The following is a 12,099-nucleotide window of genomic DNA, read 5'->3' on the forward strand; positions in this document are numbered from 1 at the left end:
CACAATCCATTGGATAACTTGTTAATTTTAACTTATTTTTAAGCTAGTCTGTTATTTTTTTTTTTTAAGTGGAGGTGCAAAAACATGTTTGCACCCACTATATATACAGTGCCTTTGGAAAGTATTCAGACGCCTTGACTTTTTTCACCTTGTTACATTACAGCCTTATTCTAAAATGTATTAAATCGTTTTTCCCCCCTCAATCTACGCACAATACCCCATAATGACAAAGGAAAAACAGTTTTAGAAATGTTTGCTAATTTATAAAAAATTAACAACTGAAATATTTAATTTCCATAAGTATTCAGACCCTTTACTCAGTACTTTGTTGAAGCACCTTTGGCAGCGATTACAGAATTTATTCTTCTTGGGTATGACACTACAAGCTTGGCACACCTGTATTTGGGGAGTTTCTCCCATTCTTCTCTGCAGATCCTCTCAAGCTCTGTCAGGTTGGATTGGGAGCAAAGTACAGAGAGATCCTTGATGAAAACCTGCTCCAGAGCGCTCAGGACCTCGGACTGTGGCTAAGGTTCACCTTCCAACAGGAAAACGACCCTAAGCACACAGCCAAGACAACTCATGAGTGACTTCGGGACAAGTCTCTGAATGTCCTTGAGTAGGCAGAGGTTGCACCGTGTCCATTATAATGTATGAAAACGCATATCAGCTATATTTCAATATGTTATCCCTATTACCGGTGCTTCATCTTATTCTTTCGAATTATATCTATGGTGGATTTGCGGCTGCAATTTCTGGAAGATGCCAAAACTTTTGAGATAACAATAGAAGTAAAAGATAGGCATGTGGTTTCCATCTTTGGCAAAGTTTTCCCTAAATCAATGCTTATGACAAATCCAGCTCCAGCCATAGAGCCAGCGGGCTAATCTTCTGAATATGGTGCAGTGAAAAAAGAATAAAACAAACATCAATAACAGATAACATTAGCTAGCTAGATAAGGTTAGCATGCTAGCTAGCTACACTGACGGCTGTCTATTTGTTGATGTTTATCAACTCCATGTGGAAATTCCCATACCAAATTCGTGAATAAATAAGTAACTTTAGCTTTCGTCATTCTTCGGAGGTGGAACTTTAATGTGCATTTTCTCTCCAGGACAGGAAATTACGTCGAAATAGTGGCGGCAACTGCCTCTGGTGGGGGTCCTTTAATGATAAAAATTGCCAGCAATTACAAAATACAGGGTTAAGGAGCACCAGAAAAAAATTGATTAAGATGTAGCCTTCATTGAGCTTATATGAATCCTAGCTACTTTTGAAGTTCATCTCCTGAAGAAGCTCTCCATTTTCCTATCTTTCTGTGCCACCAAATGTTTGCACACTACTTGTAGAGTTACCACAAAGAATATGATAATGTTCATCTGTGGTTACCAGGTAATTAGCTAGCTAGCTAATGCTGTAACATGACTGGACAAGGTTAGCGGCTCGTGAGTAGTTTTAGAACGGCCCGCAACATGGTTTATGAATTTAAAATGCGTTTCCGCCGGTAATATGGGTCATGACATTCGATCAGTTTGGCCTAGAAACAAACCATTTTCCCTGTAGTAATGGTGCAAGCATGGCAGTCACAAATATATGCTCAGTGTATTCTCTATGCCACCCAGAGGCAGCGGTACAGCAAAGTAACCATTACAACAATTATTATCGGGGTGTTTGTTTTCTTGTAGGGGCATTGGGGCTCTCAAATAAAAAATCCAGGCAGCACAGCAAAATATTTAGGAGACTACTGTAAAATGGTAGCACTGTAGAAACCTGGCTCTGTCAGTAGGCTTTAACAAGGACCCATTGACTTATTGTAGGCAGTACATAAATCACTACAGACATAATCCGAAGGCTCCAAAATAGACCACAACTGACTGCCTTTTAGTCTGGGATACCAAGATAAATGAGGCTGCAAAGGGAAAAGGCGTTTTAATATAAATCAAATGTATTATTTAGTGTTTAATGTGCTTCAATAAGAGTGTGTTAACATCCCAAAGCCACTCATTAACAGCACTGTTTTGTTTCCCTCAGCGTGGACCATAATTAGAATGGCAGAACTGATATCCCGTTGTATCGCTCTGATTCCGGGGAACATGTGCGAGAGATTTGGGGCGAGGGAGAGCCTCTAATACAAAGCAGCTGTAAGGGGAAGAGTCAGATGTTGAAGGATTGGGCCGAGAGACCAGCCACAGCTCTCTGCTCAGCTCAAGTATGGCTGATAATAAAGTGATAGAAGTAAAAAGTTTGGCCTTGGACTTCTCTGTGGGCTGTTTTCAGGGGGTAGGGAGGGGGAAGGGGTACATTTACGCAGGCAGCTAGGCCCAAATGAAGGACAGGACACTGGATGCTGATGGGGTCTGATGAATGGTTCTCTCTCAGTCAGAGGTACATTTCCTCCACTGCTGCTCCACGTTATACAACACCACACTGAGGCTTTTCTCCAAGCCCTGCTAGACAGTGTATCCGTGTATTTTGGTTTGGTGACATATTTCCTCCACATTCTTCATGTGATCTTAGCGGAATCTCTGATGCCTGGCTAGGTATGGGTAGTTGATTCCAGGTTTTGTAGCCTTGTGGTTAGAATTCTCTTGATTATATGTCTCTTATTTGATCCAAATCTGCTCTAATGGCATGTTACCTGTCAGTCAGGTCATGTGATTAATGCACCATAGGGAAAGAATGGCTTGATTACTAGGCTTTTATGTTTGTTTGAATAAAGGTCTACTTATTTGAATTGATAATGCTGGAAGCTTATGCGTACCGGCTTAGGAAGCTGGCGATGGCTGCAGGAAGCTCGGTTTTCAAGATGAACATGTATGACGACATGGCTGGGGAGGAATATCAACAGAGACGCTCATTAAAGAGAGTGAGTTACTGGAGTGCAAACACATTATTCACACACAAGAGCAAATACAGTCAAATATGCTGTTCCAACCACAGGTCAGACAGACAGTCAGACACAGGTTTAGAATATTAGTCCTTGTCTCTAGCAAGCTGACAGAGGTGGGGCAGCAGACTCTGGGGATCCCCCCAGCTAAGCCTGCTGTGCGGAGTTGCAGACACTATGCAGATGTTCCCACTGCAGAAGCCCCGTCAGGGCGGCCAGAATGGAAAGGGAAGGAACGCTAACTATAATGATCCCTGACGCTAATCCAGGTATTTCGCCCCCTCACTCCCCCCCAAACTCTTCTGACAGCCAATCAGAGGCCGGACTTTAGGTCACTTCCTGTGGGTCAGACTGCCACCCCGAATATGACAGAGCTGGAGAGAGAGGGGCAAAGGGACAGATGGAGCAAATGAAGTGAGGGGAGAAGTGTTTGAATCGGGGTAAGTGAGAGAGTTAGTCAGTGGCTATGGTAAAGGGAAACAGTGTTAGGGATTAGGTTGGGGAAAGAGGGAGGGCCAGGGCTAGTTGCCTGGGACCAGAACCCGACTGTCCTGGGGCTGGTCTTCCTGTCTCCTTTAAACTAACCTAGACCCTAATCCCTACTGATCCACTAATTGTTTTCATTAGAAAATTCTTCCAATAACACTACTTCCCACACAGACAGACACACCCACTAGGCCCCTATCATGGACTCACACAGATACACATGAAGATGAAAGACTGTGCCTTTAACAGTGTCATTTTTCTCACAGGATGTGTGAGGGAACCCCAGCATCACATGCTAACAAGTTGTTCAATGTCATTTCAGCAAGCTATGACACCTACCATCTCAGATTGTTCTGAAATTGTTTCTGTAGTTAGAAACAGATAAGATAAGCAATCCTGAAACATTATTTTTTAATATAATTTCATTTTTGAGAAATTAAGAATTGATTGCACCCAAATTGCCCATTTTAATTAATAGGATTCATATAAATATAGTACCCAACATCTGATTTGGATCAAACCAATGATTAAGATGTGAGGAATCCAAATAAATGGTCAAGTCACTCATGGACCACCCAAATCCCATCCACCCAAACAGACAGTATCAGTTATCTTTTCTTTTATTCTTTACTTTTTACCCCTTTTTCACCCCAATTTCATGGTATCCAATTGGTAGTTACAGTCTTGTCTCATCACTGCAACTCCCGTATGGAATCAGGAGAGGCGAAGGTCGAGAGCCGTGCGTCCTCCGAAATACAACCCAGCCAAGCCGCAACTACTTTTTGACACAACACCCGCTTAACCCGGAAGCCAGCCGCACCAACCTGTCGGAGGAAACACCGAACACCTGGCGACCGTGTCAGCATGCATTGCGCCCGGCCTGCCACAGGAGTCGCTAGAGCACGATGGGACAAGAACATCCCTGCCAAACCCTCCCCTAACCCGGACGACGCTGGGCCAATTGTGCGCCGCCCCATGGGTCTCCCGGTCGCGGTCACTGCGCCACTCAGGAGGCCTTCTATGTTAAACAATACTCCAAGCCGCAGTTTCATATTTATTTTTTATTTAACTAGGCAAGTCAGTTAAGAACAAATTCTTATTTACAATGACGTCCTACCCCGGGCCAAACCCAGACAACGCTGGGCCAATTGTGCGCCGCCCTATGGGACTCCCAATCACGGCCGGATGTGATACAGCCTGGATTCGAACCAGGGACTGTAGTGACGCCTCTTGCACTGAGATGCAGTGCCTTAGACCACTGCGTCACTCGGGAGCCCTACTACTTACTTCGTCAAACATAACTTATTTGTGTGCAGTCAATTAGCTTAATTTCTCACTGATCAAATTATATTTCAACAAAATAATGTTTTTTGTCCTCTTCCCTGTGCTCTTTTGAGGTGGAACGACTCCAGCTGTTGTCTCTGCCCTGGCCTGGATTAACTGCAGTTAGTTTTGGCCCGCTTTATTTAGAGCAGTTACTATGGGGGTGCCAGTAATCTCCCTTCCTGAGACATAATTGCCCAATGGTATAGCTACAGTGTGATATTCCTGGCTCACACATTCTCTCAGAGCTCAGTTCAGCTCACAGACGCTATGATAAATACAGAACATGACAACACTTAGCCTGGAGTTTAATCTGAAGTATGACATGTGGACCACAGAGACCATATCGACAAAGCGTCTCAGAAAAGGTCTTAGGAATCCTGTTAAAACCCGTTTTAAGACTAAAAAAAGCTCCCAGAGCAGAGTATGTTTTTGGATGATGTTAAACCACTGCTCAGACAAACTGAGCCAGCAGTAAAATCAATTCATAAAAGTTTCTCAGCTGGTAATCACGACAGACAGTTTGAGGTACCGCAATGAAAAGATGGTCATGAAGCTCATTGACATTGTTGCAAATGATGGGGAATAACCAATCATGATGAGGCATCACATCAGACAACGGTGAATGTGACTATACAAACCTGTTGGATGCATTTGCTGTTTGTTTTGGTTGTTTCAGATTATTTTGCACCCAATAGAAATAAAATGGTAAATAATGTATTGTGTCATTTTGGAGTCACTTTTATTGTAAATAAGAATCTAATGTTGCTAAACACTAATGTGGATGCTACCATGATTATGGATAATCCTAAATTAAATCGTGAATGATGATGAGTGAGAAAGTTGGAGGCATAGATATAACCCCCCCCCCCGAAATGCTAACCTCCCCTGTTATTGTAATGGTGAGAGTTTAGAATGTCTTGGGAGGTAGATTTTTTTTACCAATCCTGAGGGTCGTTAAAAATCGGAATTTTGATAATATCACCGTTATATCAACACACTCGTCACTACTGTATTACTGACTGTATGTTTTGTTTATTCCATGTGTAACTGTGTGTTGTTGTACGTGTTGAATTGCTATGCTTTATCTTGGCCAGGTCGCAGTTGTTCTCAACTGTTGTTCTCAATTGGCCTACCTGGCTAAATTAAGGTGAAATATATATTTTTTTAAATAAATACAAAATAAACTAACGTTTAACGACTATCGCTTTGGCACGGTAGTCGCGTGCCCATAATGTAGCATAAAACGTTAGGCCTTTCAATAATTTTCATTGAACACAATCAAATGCCTTAATTGCCCAATTCTTATAAGCATTCCCAATGTAGGCTTTTTTTAACAATGTGATATTGCACTCCAAAGGGATAACATGTAGGTTAATTAAATAATTGAAAGAAAAATGAGATTATTTATTAGCCTAGTGGTTGTATTTATTTTAGATATCATGTGAAATAGGCCACATGTAAAATCATTGTCAAAAGTGCAAGAGAAACGGTTGCTGGTCTAGATTATTTATGGACTGATCATATAAAAATATCAATACATTCTTCTAACAGCTTTTAAAAAGCAATTGCGCAAGAATTTGGCACAGGAACCACTGACTCGCTGCCTTTTTTTATTATCAAGACATCTGCTGGTAACTCTTAACTGGTTAGAATAGCTCGAGGTCTCCTAAATATTTGTCGACTAGGTGGGACTCTGATGACTAAAAGAGGCTCCATGCATAGCTTTTATTTGTACCCATAAGAGTAGAAGTAAAATATTCTCAGCACACAATTTTCTACTCAGACGCTTTGTGGATACAGGCCCTGACCTGAGCCTACTTTTAGATCATGCATATAATAGATTCACATGTCCATACATACTATGCCATGGGCCACATGATGAAGCATGATGGAATCACTTTTACACAGGCAGCCCAATTCTGATATTTTGCCAAATTATGGGCAAAAGAGCTGATCTGACTGGTCAAAAGATCAATTAGTGGAAAAAGATCAGAATTGGGCTGCCTGTGTAAAAGCAGCCTTTGAGTCATGCTGTCTTTTACTGTAAGTGTACAACATATTCCACAAGCAACACAATGCAGACACATTGGTAGTGGGGAAAATACATCTCAAAACATAAGGCCTTGAGCATAAACATCAATAAAATCAAAAGTTGTTGAAATAAGGACATTATCAACAACAAAGAGAATTTGTGTACTGTATATTGTGTATGCGTGTACCCTGTGGACACAGTGGGAGGGTGTATTTAACACAACCCAGAGGCACTTTCATCTCATCAAGAGGAGGGCGGGGGTCTGTGAGAGCCCTAAGCCATGCAGTAATTAAGGTAAATTGGCCCATCAGCCTTTGGCAGGGTAGATAAGTGTTTACCCAGAGTGGGGCTAAATGCACCCCTTATTAAAGGGGGCCAGGCGTGTGGACAGACGCAGGGGGGCATGGCAGTACATAGGCCCTCACACACTGCTCCATGCTGGGACAACCACAAACATTCCACAGGGCATGGCAATAATAATCCACTCAGCCCTCCTGCTAATGACTGAGCAAGAGAGATCATCTCGGCTCCCATCTGCGTGAGAAGTAGGGCTGAGGGAGGAAGGGAGGTAGGTAGGAGGGGGACTCCCATTAGGTCTCTCATCATTGTGAAAGGTGGGACTGGGAGGGTCACCATCAGACCAATTAGTGTGTTCCAGCCCCATATGGAAAGAGCCAGAGGGGACAGTGGCTTGGCGTTAAAGGTTATCAGGGACTCAGGCCAATGGCCACACAGGGAAGCGGTAGTGGTGCAGGGCGCTTTGTTTTCCAGCAGGAGGCCCAGTTTGACTGCAGTAAACACTAGTCAAACAAGCAGTTACAGGAAATGTGCCCAGGCTTAGCCCCTACCACTCCCACTCCCCACCCGAGACCCATCTGATACTCAGAGGCTGTGACATCACTGAGACTGTAAACAGAGCCACCCACATTCACCTCACAGTGATCTGAGACATGTTACTTTTTGATGGTGCTACTTCATTTCAAAATGTGACAGTGGAACTACATCCAAGGATGCAACATTGAGAAAAAATGTACGAGCAAAGAAGCAAAGCTGACCTTCCCTCAAAAGTTTTGGATGTGAATTTCAACTCCAGCAAGAATAAACAAATAATTGAAAGGGGGTTACTTGTATGATAGATGATTTCCTACGTAAATTCTAAATAGATTCCATAACAGTGTTCTGTGTAGTACTGTACTCGGCATACAAACAGATTTTCACTAATATTATCAAAATCAATAAATCATAGCATGTTTTAGGGCTCGTTCTTACCTGATTAAGTAGAATCCTGTAGAAATATAATGTAAAAAGTACTTATGTTTTAGTAATAAGTTGAAAATGATGATCCTTTGAATCCCAGAACATGGACCAAGAAAGTCGTTTTCTGATGTTGAATTGTACCTTACATGGTGAAAAATACACATGGGATACACGTTGTATATCCCACAATTTTAGACAAAATTCAATCTATATTAGATCAAATCCTGAAGGGGACTATTATTTTAGCAGGTGACCTAAATCATACAAATCGATAAGATTGACAGACCCTCTAAAGAGGCTGAAAAATGTAATCTCTACAAATAGGTTACAGGACACCTGGAGACCACTATTCCCAACTACAAAAGACCACTCCTCTTTTATTCCAAGTAAGAAAAGCTATTCAAGAATCAACTACATTTCTATTTCCAAAAATGCACTCAACAATTTACTGGTTTAAAACATTCATGATATGGTGATATCGGATCATTCTCTGGTATCATGCTTAATTACACCAATAGAAAATACACTTAGTTACAGAATTTGGAGAATGAACAGAGTGGATCTTCTGGACCAGACATTTATTAAATACATGGGCTAAATAATAAATACATTTGTAATGGTTGAGATAGAGGACAGAGAAGAGCAGACCCCCAATATAATTAGAGATGCCTTTAAGGCGTACATTAGGGGAATGATAATCTCATACTCTGCAAAAGTTTAATCAAAATTAGAAACTTCCTAATTACATGTTTTAAACAGTTACTTCAGTTATACTGAAACCACACAAATCTGTAGAGTCCCCTACTGATTATAGAAGTGTAATAAATTGTGACAATAAAATAACAAAGCTTATAAGCAATATAATGGCAAAAGTCCTACCAAACTTGATACATACAGTGCAGTCGGAAAGTATTCAGACCCCTTGACTTTTTCCACATTCTGTTATGTTACAACCTTATTCTAACATTGATTAAAATTGATATTTTTTCTCATCAATTCACATACAATACCCCATAATGACAAAGCAAAACAGGTTTTTAGAAATGTTTGGAATAAAAGAAACATTACATTTACATGAGTATTCAGACCCTTTACTCAGTGCTTTGTTGAAGCTCCTTTGGCAGCGATTACAGCCTTGAGTCTTCATGGGTATGACGCTACAAGCTTGGCACACCTGTATTTGGGGAGTTTCTCCCATTCTTTTCTGCAGATCCTCTCAAGTTCTATCAGTTTGGATGGGGAGCGTTGCTTGCCAGATATTTCCAGGTCTCTCCAGAGATGTTAGATCGGGTTCAAGTCCGGGCCACTCAAGGACATTCAAAGACAGAGTTGGGTAGTGGGCCCACTATATCCATCGATATCCCCTCAAATGGCATTTTATTTATGGGGAGTGGCACAAATGGGCTTCTAAAAGCTAGTCGGGAGCTGTTAACTGGCACTCGGGGCACTCTCCACAATGTCGAGCCACCTCAGCCTGAATTCCTGGCCAGTAAAACCTCCTTACAATCCGGTCTTGGGTTTTATTGATACCAAGGTTTCCACCCAGAATATTCCCATGAGCTAGGTCCAGTACTGTCCTCCGGTACCGGGTGGGGACCAACAACTGTTCCACCACATCAACCCCTATTTTTGAGACTCTGTACACGAAACCCTTTTCATGATGAAGTGGGGGAAACTATTAGCCATCATCCTATCATTTATGGGGGTACCATCTACGACCTGCACATCTGCTCTGGCTTGCTGCAGGGTTGGATCCTGGGTTTGGGCCATCATGAAATTAGTCAGGGACCCTGCCAAGTCTGTTGGTTCTAGACAGTCGTCCTCTGGATCCAGATCGACCCTGGCCCCACTAGTACCGGGCTGCTCGTTATTGACAAGGTCTGCCCCTTCTTCCTCATCCTCCCCTACTAGCACCTGTGAGGTTGGCCCCTGGGAGACCTTCTCTTTTCTTGGCTTTGGTTGAGGGCTACATGCTACTTCCTGCTTGATCAAAAGTGTTGGCTTCTAAAATATGCCGTTCTTTTGGCCTAACTTCGCAAAGTATCTACCCAGTATTACATCATATCGCATCTTTGGGACCACCCGACCTCATAATCCAGCAGCCCGTCCTCGGTTTCTATGCTCACTAAGGCTGTAGGGTACGGGCGGGCATTCCCATGAATGCACGTAACACTGACATCATGACTTGTATCCAACGACCAAAGTTAAAATACTGCCAGAATCAAGCAGGGCTGCAACCCCTTTCCCTTCAACCTTCACCATGCACATATGTTCGTTTCTTGATCTTTCAAGTACAGTGGTTACCACAGGACATGCATACAATATATCAGTTTCTTATTTTTCCCCGAGGTTACATTGCATTGGCTCTTCTTTAATAGGGCAGTATGCTACAATATGTCCCGGTCAATTACAATTGTAACAGACAATAGTTTTTTTTTTTTGGGGGGGGGGGGGGGGGGAGACCCCCCTCAACCCCGGTCCCAGTTTCCGGCTTTTTCCGTAGTGTCTCGCCCCCAGTCTGATTCCTTCCTCACGGCCCCATACTGCTCTCTTCCCCCTCCCAATGCTGGAACAGTCTTACCCCGGTGCTGGACCTGTAACGTGTCCTGATGCAGTCGCATTGCATCCTGATGAGCTATATGTTGAGCTCTCGTTGCCTCGTTGGGCAGCAGCTGCTTGTAACAGGGCCAGTATGGCTCCCTCTATACTCATTTTCCCTGAGCAAACAGTACGAACCAAACAAAGCCACAAAAAAACCTAACTTAACTTTTTTTTCTCCCTACCTAACCAGCTCTCGGTTAATCCTTTTATCCACTTCAGACCACACTTTGCTCGCATTCTCCACCACGTGTGACAAACCTCTTCAAGGTTAGGAGTTTGTCACAAATTAAGAGGGAGACCGTCACCAAAGTCACACCAGAACGAGAGTTCTTTCGAAAAGGACAGTACCCGTTTGTTGGTTTCTCCGTCCTGGTCCACCCAGGCCACAAGAATGGATCAAGGATAGCAGGGGTCGGTACACGAGTCGGGTTCTCGGTAGGTCCAGATCCAAAAGCCAACAGGTAAGTCCAAACAGTCCAGGTCACACACACACACACACTCTTTCTCTTTGGTTCACAGATCCCCCAGCCCCTTCCTCTATATCTTCCAGGTTTGTCTTGACCCCTTATCCGAGTGTTCCCCTTGCTTCTGGGAATTGTAGTTTTGGTGGTCGGCCATTTTGTGATCTGTAGTTTGGTCGGGGTGGCCATTTTAGTGTGAGGGCAGAGCCCGTTTATTAGTTCTGCCCTCACATATCTGCCATTTATCACTCGGCCCCCTTCTTTGCCACAGTGCCTTTTTGCAAACTCCAAGCGTGATTGGTGGAGTGCTGCAGAGATGGTTGTCCTTCTGGAAGGTTCTCTCATCTCCACAGAGGAACTCTGGAGCACTGTCAGAGTAACCACCAGGTTCTTGGTCACCTCCCTGACCAAGGGCCTTCTCCCCCGATTGCTCAGTTTGGCCAGGCGGCCAGCTCTAGGAAAAGTCTAGGTGGTTCCAAACTTCTTCCATTTAGGAATCTAAGCCACTGTGTTCTTGGGGACCTTCAATGCTACAGAAATGTTTTGGTACCCTTCCCCAGATCTGTTTCTCAACACAATCCTGTCTCAGAGCTCTATGGACAATTCCTTCAACCTCCTGGCTTGGTCTTTGCTCTGACATGCACTGTCAACTGTGGGACCTTATATAGACAGGTGTGTGCCTTTCCAAATCATGTCCAATCAATTGAATTTACCACATGTGGACTCCAATCAAGTTGTAGAAACATCTCAAGGATGATAAATGGAAACACGATGCACCTCAGCACAATTATGTAAATAAGGTATTATTATTTATTTTTTTAATTGCAAAACTTTCCATAAACCTGTTTGCTTTATCATTTTGGGGTAGTGTGTGTAGATTAAGGTAGGACATTTTTTTTTATCAATTTCAAATCAAAGTTTGTCACGTGCGCCGAATACAACAGGTGTAGTGTAGACCTTACAGTGAAATGCTTACTTACAGGCTCTAACCAACAGTGCAAAAAAAGGTATCAGGTGAACAATAGGTAAGTAAAGAAATAAAAACTGT

The sequence above is a fragment of the Salmo trutta genome, chromosome 33 (assembly GCF_901001165.1).
Source record: "Salmo trutta chromosome 33, fSalTru1.1, whole genome shotgun sequence".
Classification (NCBI taxonomy): domain Eukaryota; kingdom Metazoa; phylum Chordata; class Actinopteri; order Salmoniformes; family Salmonidae; genus Salmo; species Salmo trutta.